This window comes from Monodon monoceros, unplaced genomic scaffold (genome assembly GCF_005190385.1).
Source record: "Monodon monoceros isolate NGI ecotype Baffin Bay Population unplaced genomic scaffold, NGI_Narwhal_1 Super_Scaffold_4, whole genome shotgun sequence".
Taxonomy (NCBI): Eukaryota; Metazoa; Chordata; class Mammalia; order Artiodactyla; family Monodontidae; genus Monodon; species Monodon monoceros.
In genome coordinates this window covers 39,621,213-39,634,173 of record NW_021703781.1, presented here as the reverse complement: position 1 = coordinate 39,634,173, position 12,961 = coordinate 39,621,213, and the positions used below count along the sequence as shown (strand labels likewise).

Sequence of the window (12,961 nt, the reverse complement as noted above, 5' to 3'; positions counted from 1 at the left end):
TAGATACCACAAATGGTATTAGAAATCTATGCTAGCATTTCTCACAAATTACCCTCTAATGACGTGAACTTTAATGTAATTGGGGATATGGCCCTATCATATTCCTCTCAGGGAAATTCAAGCCCCATTGTAAAAACATAACTCATTAGGAACCATAAGTATTTAACATTATCATTATCCTATGTTCATTTTGATCCCAGACACCAGTTCTGAATTCCAAAATGGTGCTTATCTCAATCTAATAACTGCTAAGGGGCACAAAGTCAGTGAGATGCCTCTATTTTCAAAAAGAGTAGTTTGACAAAATTGCCTCTATTAGTAAAATTGATGTTGCTTATGCAGAATCCACAAATCATTATTTGATGAGGCTTAAAAGTTGATTTCACCATATTTGAGAGAAACAGGTTGAAAGCAGGAAGAATTTTTTTCCCATTTAATGAGTTTTAGATTTTTAAAAAATATTTCTATTTTCAAATCTTTAGGAATAGAGTTCAGCCAATTAAATAAATATACTTATTGCATATTTGAAGAATTAGAACTATCTAGTGATATTTACCAAGTAGACTGCTAAATATGTGGAACTCTCTATAATAAATGTAGTTCTTCCAGCCTGATCCAACACAATAGTCTCAGATACATGCAATGAATATAGATTACTATCCTTTGAAAATTTATATTTCTTATTTTGAGAGCTTATTTTTAAAGAACCTATAAGAGAGCTTAGTTTAAATATTCTGTAAATGTTATTTTATTTTTTAAAGTATTTATATATTATTTTAATTTTAATTAAATTTAATTTTAATATTTTATATATTTATTTTTAGTATTGATTTTATTTACAAACTTTTTTTAAGTTTATGCAATTGCAAACAACTATCCAGTCCCTGCCCTTAAGATGAACTCTAAGTACAATAGAATTGAAGAAACTAAGCTTAGAGAGTCAAGGGTGACTTCCTGGAAGCGTTCATGTCAAAAACAAGGGAACAGCAAATGCGAAGTTCTGGAAGCCAGAGAATTGATACATAAACAAAGAACAAAAACCTGGCAGCAGGTTAGTACTTCCAGGTACTGAAAAAAGAGGAGAAATTAATGAGGGTTTGCCTGTGATATCCACCCTATGTACCTAATATGTAACATGCAAGCAGAACAACATTACAAAATCACCAAGAACACTCAGTGCAGAGCTTGTAGAAGGGCCTCAACATAAATTAGTTTACACCTCTCACCAAATGCAACAAAGATAGGTTAAAATAAAACTAACTGCATTTTTCAGTGGTGAGGAAGAAGGGAGGTGGCATTTAGTGGTGTGGTAGTGAGTAGGAAACATGACATAGCATAATAATAATAATAATAATAGTTCATGCAGCTTACTATGTGCCTGGTACTGTTCTAAGGACTTTAAAAGAACCATTTAAAATTCATGAAAAAGCCCTATGAGGTATTGTTATCATTCTCAGTTTCCAGCTGAAGAAACAGGTGAGAAATTTTAAATAACTTGCCTACGGTTGCATAGCTGAGCCAGAATTTGAAAGTTTAAATTTAAATAGCCCATTTTTTGCATCTGAGCTCTATCATTCACCCACTGTGTGGTCCTGGGTAAGTAACTAACTTCACTAACATCTCTCACATTAAAAATGGGGACATAATGAGGCAATTGTGAATATTGAATTTTAAAAAATCATAAAGTTCATGAAATATTATATATCCCCAATAAAATGTTAGTTATCCTTCCTCTTCCTACAGCCCTCATGGCTCTTATCCATTTATTCAATGGTCATGTACTGACTGCCTATGAAAATATAATACTTAGCCAAAGACTTGGAAAAACACCTCAGACTGTTAACAGTCATTATCACTGAGATGAAGAATGCAAGTAGGCTGGTGTGAGATTTAACTCCTGTATACCAGTGCCAAGCCCATTAATTGGGCCTTATCCCTTTGGGAAAAAGCAGGAAGTATTAGGGAAAGTTCCCAAAACCACCACCCAGTAAGAATGAGCTCTATCATCTCCTGGACCTAAAATTATCACCAAATAGAATAGATGAGGCAGTTTGCAGGTACCAAGCATCCAGTTTACCCTAGTTCCTTTAGGTGACCTAGCCAAGTCATACAACAGGTACCAAAGACATGCAACAGGTCTGAGGTACCTTAAAAATTCTCCATTCCTCAGGCTCAATAAACTGGCTTTTATTATAATCTAAAAGCCATCTTTGTACTTTACTTTTGTTCTTTTTCTCAAACCCTTACTGTACTCGCTCTAGATATTCCACCCAGCTGGGGTCATTCTGACTTTGTCCTATTTACTGTTTATTTCCATTTCCTCTAGTATTTTTCATATCAACTTCAATAATATGTGGTAAGGCTCTATAAAATTGATAAACAGGAGCACCTCAAAAATTTTAATAGTTTATAACCTGCTGTCATCTTGATGATCACAGTAATTTCAGTACACAACTTTAAATGCTACCTTTCATCCACCAGTCATTTCTCCACTATTTACAAAGCTACCAAACAGAATGTAATGTATATAAGAATATATATTTCACCACCTACCTTTATTACATGTATTTTAACATGATACTCTGTTTTTAATTCTGCACGTTATTTTTAAATTTTCTATTTCTTTTTTGTTGTTAAAGAAGAAAGTCCAAGAGAGAATTTTGATACGTACCCATTTGAAAACCATAGATTTATATAAAAAGCTTGACATAAATAAAGAAAGATGGGCAAAAGGAGTATGTAATTTAGGAGAGAGAAGGTAGTTCCCAAATTTTACACTCTTTGGAGGACTTCATATCAAACATCAAACAATCTCTCATTGGTTTATGGTTATTATGTATAAAGAATTCTGGTAAGCCTTTAACTTAAATATTCTCACCTAATCCTATATTATAATGTAAAAACTGTTATAACTTCAATTTTATAGATAGAAAAAAAAGGCAAAGATTAAGAAATGTTCCCAAGTCCACACAGCTAGTAAGTATTGGAATCATTGTAAATGCAGGTTTCTCTGACTCTAGGTACTGAACTTTCAAATATTCTGTAAAATCGCCATATTTGACAACATCGCAAATGACAAAATAGTAATAATAATTTTGAGTGAGAAAATCTTTGTTTAAGCCTAAGATTTCACTCTTATTAGCTGAATATTCATCGAGTCCAAGCAGAGTCTCAGGATACTTCCATCTTGTGGTCACACAAACACCTGGCTCTCAAGTTCACTCTAGTATTTGTTTCCATTCCACCCAGACAAATGAACATAGAATCATGGAAAGAAATTTTTAACTGTGTGCATAACTCACTGACTAGAACTCAGTCACATGACCATTCCTAATTTCATTGGAGTCTTAAAAATGTAGTGGAGCTATGTTTCCAGGAAGAAAAGTTAGCGGGTTTGACATCAGCTAGTAGTCTCCTCCATAAAGTGTATATGTAAAGCCCCATTATTTGATTAATTAGTAGTAATTGCTACTGCTACTTTAAGCCTCTGATGCCCTTGAAAATTAATAAAATAAAAATATACTTCAAAGGAAAAAAAAATAAAATAATATGTGTGATTCAGAATATTAACATTTGTGGAGCTAACCAATGTTGAAACAAAGAGGCGTTTCAACCTTTCACTTGGTGATGACCTCCCTAGGAGAACATGCCTCTTGAAAATAATTTTCTTCATCCCTCTCCAGAAGAGAAGAGGAAACACAAGAAGAAGTACCTGGTGCAGAACCCCAATCCCTACTTCATGGATGTGAAATATCCAGGATGCTATAAAATCACCACCATCTTTAGCCATACACAAACAGTAGTTTTGTGTGTTGGCTGCTCTACTGTCCTCTGCTAGCCCACAAGAGGGAAAACAAGGCTTACAGAAGGATGCTCCTTCCAAGGGAAGCAGCACTAAAAGCACTTTGAATCAAGATGAATGGGAAACCATCCCAATAAACACATTTTGGATTAAAAAATAAAACAGGCATTTCAATATACAAAAATGAAAAGTGAACTACCTTGAGTAGACAGCAACAAGGCATCTCTCCAAAGAAAAATGTCTTTATTTGACTAAGCTAAGGTTAAATAACCTTCACTAGAGAGAATCCCAAAGCAGGAGAGTGTGCTACATAAAAATGTTTGTTTGTTCTTTTCTTACACAATATCACTTTGCATTCCAAATACTCCAGCTAATCTCATTAAAGGTTAGTGAGGGGAAGGGAGTAAAGAGAGAATTTAATTCAGTATGTAATTATTGTTGAGCTGAAGACCATTTTTTTTCAATAAATGAGTAAACTATGAATAACTTTTCACATACTAATTGAAAAACTTCAAGTGAATCAATATTAAAAAATACCCAATTGCTATGTATACCCATATGCCTACTGCAGACACAAATTGGATGAGTATTTCCTGACTTCCTGAGAAATTATCTATCTATATCAAAATATGTATCTATAGATTCATATCCATAAAATATGTGTGCATATCTACAAATTCTCAAAATATTCTGAAAATATTTATGAAACTCAATATCAACAAAAAAAGAATCACATTTAATAGATGAAAGACAAATATGGGCTGAATTGAGGTACTCTCAAAAGCCAGAATTAGATTTTACTCTAAAATCTAAACTAATAAAATGTGTATCGAAAATACAGGATTAGCCATAAATGAGAGTAAAACAAGATATTGTGAATGAGTAATGGACTAGTTTGGTAAAGTTCAGCACTTTAATTCCTATGATATAAGAATTCACTGCTTGCTATGCAGAAAACTGGTTTATGTTCTTCACGTGAGAAAAATTAAGATGGTAGAAAAGTGACCAATCATGAGAGTCGAGGTGGGGGGTGGGAAGAGTGTGTTGATTCTGCTCATTTAGCATGGTTCAAGGTTCAAAGTGGATGGAGTTCTGGCCAATCCAACATTAGCAATCCGATTGCACAGGTTAGGCTTTACCTGAAAGATATTTAAATCAGCTAATTGATTCCTTGTTCTCCACTTAAACTTCTTAAGAAGGTTTCTTCCAATGTATTTTCCCTACAGAAAGAGAATATGCTAGAGAAGCTGAATTAAACATTCTGATTCACTCGACAGATTAATTTCTCTGTGTAAATGAACAATGACATTTTCATTCATACATATCAGTGGTTTATACCCATCAGTTGCTGTGAGTATGAGTCTGTGCACAGAGACAGCTTTCCTCTTAAATTGCAAACAAACTGATCCTGGGAGACTGTTATCCATTCCTTGAACTGTGATGAATCCACCAAAGCAAATGCTACTGGGTTTCTGAGCAGCCAGTCCCTCTTCTCCATGTGACATAACCTTGTTCTGGTGTACTTGTTTCTTGGAAAAGTTTTAATTGCTAATTTTTGTTTTGCTAATTGTCTAATTTACTTTAACCTCGACATTTAATTCTAGAATATTGTGAGATTGTTTAATTTATGGGTCATTAAGTTCTAGATGTTTTTTCCCTTTTTTTCTTGCTTCTTGTTTAAGGACATGAACATATAAAAGAAGATTAAGTAGACATGAATGATTACTAAGTGAAATCTGTATATTTTTTATCTTACTGAAAGATTAGAGAAGTTGACTAATACTATTATATATGTACTTTAAGGGCTATTATTAATTTTCAATTATAGTACTTTTATATTTGCTCCCAATGTTATTTGCAATTTTTTGATCGTCAGAATTGTTAATTAGCATATGTTTTATAGCATCATGGATCCTGATTCCAGAAGTATCAGGAGCTCTTTCAAGACATTAGATGATCCATCACCACTGCCTTCATCCAAACAGACTATTTAAGGTAAATCACCTTTTCCATTTATTAGCTGTGAAACTTCTGATAATCATTTTAAGTTTTCTGTCTTCAGTATGAGTAAGCAAGGCATTTGTAGGACTAAATATAGTACATAAGGTAAAACTATGCCAAAAATTTTTTGAAAGTGATTTTTGTATACAAATGATAAATTTATTGCTAATGAGAGACATCAGATTTTTATAACCTTCCTAAACTAAATAACTGTCATGAGGTGATTATAATTATATGCATAAACCATAATTATTCATTGTATGATGTTGAGTCAACAGCAAATTTTCACGTGTTTATGAAACATATTAATATTATGTGTATATTATCAATCAAATCAGTCTTAAATTTTAACTACATCTTCAATTTTTCCAAGATTAAATAAAAACTGTTTACAGGATAAATGTGACATGAAAATTTTGCTTTTTATATTCTCATGCTAAAACTTAAAATAATGTTAGTTCTTTAACACATTTCCAGAATGGCATTAACCTGATATTTTTCAAGATTAAATTTTATTAAAGAAACTTACACATGTCCTAGTTTAGGGTAAGCTTAAATGCTAAAATAAATCTCCCTAAGTTTAATGTTCTAAAAATAATTTAAGTTACTATCCTAGAGAACTACTAATAATTTTATGGTATTCATAAAAAAGAAAATACACTCTAAGTAAGTACAAAAAATGCCTGGAATTATAGAACTAGTGCAAAATTCTTAACTTCAACTAATTATATTTTACTCTTGAAACTCAATAATACTCCATACAGGCTGAAGTCATTGATTTTCTGAGTTTGCTTGCATAATATTTAGTTCTAAACTTAAATGTTAGACTTCATAAAATACAAGAAAATGGGCATTATAGATGAAACATATTTTTAAAAGATAGTGCTTATAAATTCATAAAATCTCAAGGATAGGAGAAACATTATCACATTTTATATAGCATTTTTCAAAAGTTGAGCATAAAAGCTACAACACAAAAGTCCCAAAAAAAAAAATCATACAGGTCATAGTAGCAAATAACAAATGAATAAATCTAGAAATTTATAGCAAATAGTTAAGGAAAAAAATCACTTTAAAGTCTGAAAATATATTCCCAGGTAAACATTTTGTCAAAAATTGTTTTGCAAAGCTACAAACCTCATATTTACACAATTACAAACTGTGAAAATCTTTTGTCAAAACTTATGACAAAAGCTACTAGAGCTGTAATTAAAGATAAAGCCTTAAATGTCAACTTTATTGAAAAAGAACATTTTAACAAAAAATAGGCATTTGAACTCAGATAATTAAAACATGATGAATCCTAAGAAAAGTATGAGAAAGGAAATATAGTAATAAAGGAAAAAGTAGGAATAATTGAAAAATAAAAATTAAAAATAGCAAAACATTTACATTTTCTGAATAAAAAGCAAACTGTGCATTCCTATATTTATCTGTTTTGTACAAGTATTTCTTCTGCCTGGGACTTATTCCTTTATCTTACCACTGGAAACTTTGTACTCCTTTTCTATGAATCAACTGAATTACCATCTTCATTCTGAGAACTCCCTGATTCTTCGCTCATATACCTTGCATGTTCCTCATTAGAGGTATTGAAACATTGAATCTTTTGAATAAATGATTTTCTATATGATATCACTACACATTTCAAAGGAAAAATGTAGGATGTAATATATTAAGCAAGCAGTTGATTTTGTTGAAAAAATTACACATGTGTTAGTTTGAATTGGAATTTTTAAAATTGTATTTAGTGACTGGCTATTACTGATATATAGAAATACTATACCAAATTATTTGCTTTAATATTAACTGGTTTCTGAATTTTATTGGATTTTCTAGTTATACAATTATATTCAAAAAGACATCTCATTCTGCATATTCTAATTTCTTCATCTTTATATAAAAACATCTTGATTATTAAGACAAATCAAAGGAAAAGATTTGGATATAATCAATAATTAAGAGCATGCACACTGGTGTAAGTTTGCCCAGATGTGAAACCTGGGTCTGCAACCTATCTACCATGTGACCTTGGGAAAGTTACTTATCTCCTTTTTGCCTCAGTTTCTTCCCAGTAACTATCTTTTAAGGTGGGTTTGAGGTTTAAATGAATTAAAACTTGTTATATGCTTAGAATAGTGTCTGGTATTGTTTAACCTTTAAGGCAAATGTCTAAAAGGCATAGGATAAAAAACATTTCAAGTATTTTTTAGAATTTTATGTGTTTATTTAAACTATACTCAATAAATACTGTTTAATTAACATTTCCACCACTTTTATTTGTGCAAACTTTACTTTCTCTGTCACATTCTAGCTGCAGGACATTAGGCAGCTTTACTTAACATGTGTACACTTCAGTATCTTTATCTGTAAAATGTGGATTTTAATAGTACCATCCATATAGATTTGTGTATAAAAAATAGGATAATGGTAAAATAAGAAAGATTTTAGAACATTTTAAGCTTTCACCAAATGCTAAGTAATGTTATTGACATAAGTGAGGCATTGAATATATTATAAAGGTATTTCATATTGAAAACACAGATTAACCATTAATTTGTGTTGGGGCAACTGACCATTCATTACAGCTAAATAAAAAAGTTGCTTTTATATATTACACATTACACAAAAACAATTTTATATGTAAAATAGAAATGATTACAGTACTAGAAAAAATATAGGTGGGCATTAGTATAATTTCATAAAGAAAATTTTCAAAGAAAATTTGAAAATTAGTATAATTTTTCAAAGAAAAAAAGTCTATTTCATCCTAGTGATATAATCAAAACTTATATAACATCAGAGTAGAAATTATGTTATTAGAGAAAACTTGCTGAATTTTCTTGAATACAGACTCTGCAGAAAATTATGGGAAAGAAGCAATATATTCTGTGCTCTCAAGGGCTATGAAATCTGGTCAGATATCCTTGAATAAAATAACTTGTGAAACATATGAAGCAGAACATAAGATGCATGGTAAATCACACATGATCTGTAATCCAAGTCAAATTATAGCCAACCTTGAGGACAATTATATAAAATGCAACTGTGCTATTTTTCAGAATGTTATCAATCCTTGTCACATTTTTATAGGCTCCAGCTCAGATTTTGTTTTTAATATGGAAAGTTAAAATTCTAGTGTCTTTCCAGAAAAGAAGAAATCATTCATTCTCAATGAATTATATCATATTTCATGGAAAATTTAATCTATATTGCTTCTTAATTTTTATTTTTAAGAAACACAGACATTAAAATGCTCTCTCTGGGTTTTCTTTGTGAGTATCTGGAAAATACAAAGTATCATCATAGCCCTATGTGTCACTGTTTTTCTTTTCAATTCTATAAGCAGATACTGTATTTAATTTGGGGAGTATGCTTTGCTTTAGTAAATTGGATGAAAAATAGATTTTCTCAAAAATTAAGCCTGATTTATCCCTCATTAACTTCTCAAATTATTGAAAATCTCAATAGTGTGATCCGGGAATATTTTCCTAAGGAATAGCCAAATTTTATAAACATTACACTATCTATTCATTCTGACAAAACTAATATTTCTATTTAGGCAACACACTTTGGATTTTATCTATTTATTTTCAGTCTAATTAATTTGAGAATCTAGAGTTTCACCCGGAGACACAAAGGAGGCTCCACGGTGCACATTTGAGATATTGCAATATTCTCATGCTTCCAAAAATCAGTTCAATTGGCTCTATAATCATTCCTTTTGGTCTTGCTGTTGAAGGTGTAGTTTAGTGGTTTCTCTGATTGCCATACAGAGCTTTATGTTCCTAGAGGACAGGAAGATATAGAACTTACTTCTTTTCAAGCATAGTCACCGTGTTCTAGCCACACTTGCCTTCCTCTTGCTCTGAATCATCAACCTCATGCTGGCCATGATATCTTTGCACCTGCTGGGTTTTGGTTTTGTTTTGTTTCGCTTTTTGTCTGAAAAATTTTACCCAGAATCTTCCTGTATCTGAGTCTTCTGTATTGTTCATGTGTTAGAATATTTATATTACTTACTCTAGTTAGCTTTCCCAGATTATTCCATCTAAAACAGCAGAAACCACACCCCTTCCAACACACACACACACACACACACACACACACAAACACACCTGGCCAGTCACTACCACAGAACCTCATTTCCTTTTCTTTATTATTCTGTGTCATGATTGTGTTCGGTTATTTATTTGTCTTATATGTCTCCCCTACTATAATATAAGATCCATGAGAGCAGGGACAGAGGTTCTTTCTTGTATCTCCAGCTTGGAGGACAGGGTCTAATCTACTGAGTGGCCCTCGAGGGTAAGATAATAGAAAGAAATAAGAGAGGAAAGAAGGAAGGAAGAGCAAAGGAGTGAGAATGGAAGATAAGACAGAAGACAAATAGCAGTCCAAGTTATAGGCATGTTAAAGGAGCCACTTGGCCTCTCAAATTCCATTATTACTCTATCAACTCTCATAGTATAAACACCCACTTGAGATTTAAATTCAAGGGTGCTTCACTTGGGAAAGACTACTGTGCTGTGCAAAGTCAAGATCAACATGTCAGTGCTGCTATTTTCTTTTATCTAGCGTTCACATCATGCTTATAATTTTATGTTTTAGTTTCCCTCAGTCTATTTAAAAACTACTTGAGATTATACCAATGTTTTCTCAGTCCTCTTTCTTATCAATTTCTTTCTGTTTTTTAAACTCTATTTCCTTTCCCTATGATGGATGACCCTGAATGACATAAGATTCAATGCAGCAAACTCTAGTAAATATTTTACTACAATTTGGAATAAAACAATTAATCTCCTAAAAAAATTTTAATATATTTACTCATATTTTGGAATTTTGGAACCAGAGCTTCTTTATTTAAACTTTACACACATTTTTAATAATTTAAGATAGAAACCTTTCACAGTATTTTCACCATGCTTCAGTCTACTTTTGACCAGGTTGTCCTGTTCCTCATGAGTCCTTTGAATTGGTTATAATTGCATAGATTGAATTCAGGGTTACTGACATCCGTAATAGGGGAAAAAAAGTAAGTGACATATATACCTAATAGTAGTGCTAATACTGATGTAAGTATTAAATAAAGTATGGTGCATCTTTTAAATAAACTATTTTTCAAAATTATACATGATAATTGAAAAGAATATATACAATATAAAATTATATCACAGTGGAAATGTAAGACAAAAATTAGATCCACATTATTAAAAAATTATATAAAATGAAATGTGATTCAATGGGTGAGAACTAGAACAATCAAAAAAAAAGGAAAGAAGTTTTGGAGTAAAGAAAATACAAAACCATTGCTTTCTTTAATTTTAATTTTCCCATAATTTATAGTTAGTAATGTAGGAAGAGGAAGAGGAAGATGGGGAGGATATAATTATATTGCCAAAAAGAAAGTAAAGGCACATTAAAATAATTTTGTTACATATGTATCCCTTTTCATTCATGAACAAATCAATGAACATCTACGGTCCCAGGTGTTGTGAAGACAATTTGTTAGGTGTGAACAAGGTTTCTGATCTTCAGGAACCTATAATCTGTGGAGGGGTTTAAAACATATGCATGAATTAATCCATTACCAGGCAGCATACAGAAGTTACTATATGTGAATTGCAAAACAGAATTGTTTTGAGAATCTAAGGTGAGTGACAGAAGGCTTCAGACTCGAGGAAGAAAGAAATATTTTTGTTTTTTATTTTCTTTCAGAGGTGAACCTTCAAGTTGGTTCATTAGCAATGAAAATACTCTCACCATGTAATGGTGGGAACTTTCCAACTGAGTAAGGGGCAATTTTATCCTGATTTCAGTAACTTTTCATTGATAGTTTGCCATAAGCAACTGATTAGATTTAAAACTTTTTTTTTCCCTATCAGAGGGCATATTTGTAGTCTGTATATAAAACTCTTTTCTATCAAGAATATATACAAATTTTGGCTACACTAATAAGTTGTAGCAGCTTTTATTGAAGTTTACACCGTGGAATGTGGTCCCATGTGGTACCCCAGGAAACAATTTTGGGAAACACTATGTATATATACCCCTCTCCTGCCAGAGATTCACCATGCCCTTTGCAAATTAAATGTCCTGAGATCTGCTTAATAATATCAGTTATACTGAACTTTAACCAGTATCCTCAATCTTATTTCACCACAAAATCCTTTGGATTAATAGGTATCATGTGTTAATGTCCCAAGTCTTATGTTTGAGCAGCAATATAGTGTAGCTGTTAAAATCAGAAGAACTGGCTAGAGATTGTGATCTTAGGAGAGTTGTTCCACAGAATGAGGATGATAATAGGATGGTAAATAGATTTTCTTTTTGAGTGTGAGCGAGGAATAATCAAGATTATAAACTTTGATCAAGTCCTGATACTTGGTAAGTGATATAAAAGTGTTATCACTATTAGAGCAGCCTTCTCTGTATCCATAGTGCTGATATTCCATCATGGCTGCACCAACTTACATTCCCAGCAACAGAGTAGGAGGGTTCCCTTTTCTCCACACCCACTCCAGCATTTATTTGTAGACTTTTTAATGATGGCCATTCTGACTAGTGTGAGGTGGTACCTCATTGTAGTTTTAATTTGCATTTCTCTAATAATTAGTGATGTTGAGCATCTTTTCATGTGCCGTCTGGCCATCTGTATGTCTTCTTTGGAGGAGAGGAGGGAGAGGGATGGACTGGGAGTTTGGGCCTAATAGATGCAAACTATTACATTAAGAATGGATAAACAACAAAGTCCTAACTGTATAGCACAGGGAACAATATCCAGTCTCCTGAGATAAACCTTAATGGAAAAGAATATTAAAAAAGAATGTATATGTATATATATGTGTGTGTGTGTGTGTGTGTGTGTGTGTGTGTGTGTATAACTGAGTCACTTTGCTGTACAGCAGAAATTAGCACAACATTGTAAATCAACTATACTTCAATAAAATTAAAAAAAAATGGGGGCTTCCCTGGTGGCGCAGTGGTTGAGAGTCCGCCTGCCGATGCAGGGGACACGGGTTCGTGCCCTAGTCCGGGAAGACCCCACATGCCGCAGAGCGGCTGGGCCCGTGAGCCATGGCCGCTGAACCTGCGCTTCCGGAGCCTGTGCCCCGCAACGGGAGAGGCCACAACAGTAAGAGGCCCGCGTACCGCAAA

General features: G+C 32.6%; 1 long non-coding RNA gene and 1 pseudogene across 4 annotated transcripts in view; both read left to right on the top strand.

The window, feature by feature from the left end:
- The window catches only part of LOC114908706, a 415,061-nt gene that overhangs the window by 263,291 nt on the left and 138,809 nt on the right, over positions 1–12,961 (top strand). For all 4 annotated transcript variants that reach the window (XR_003797023.1, XR_003797021.1, XR_003797020.1 and 1 more), the window contains one exon: positions 5,706–5,797. This is a non-coding gene — a long non-coding RNA (uncharacterized LOC114908706). The remainder of the gene's footprint in view (positions 1–5,705; positions 5,798–12,961) is intronic.
- Positions 3,180–3,898, top strand: LOC114908705 (annotated as a pseudogene).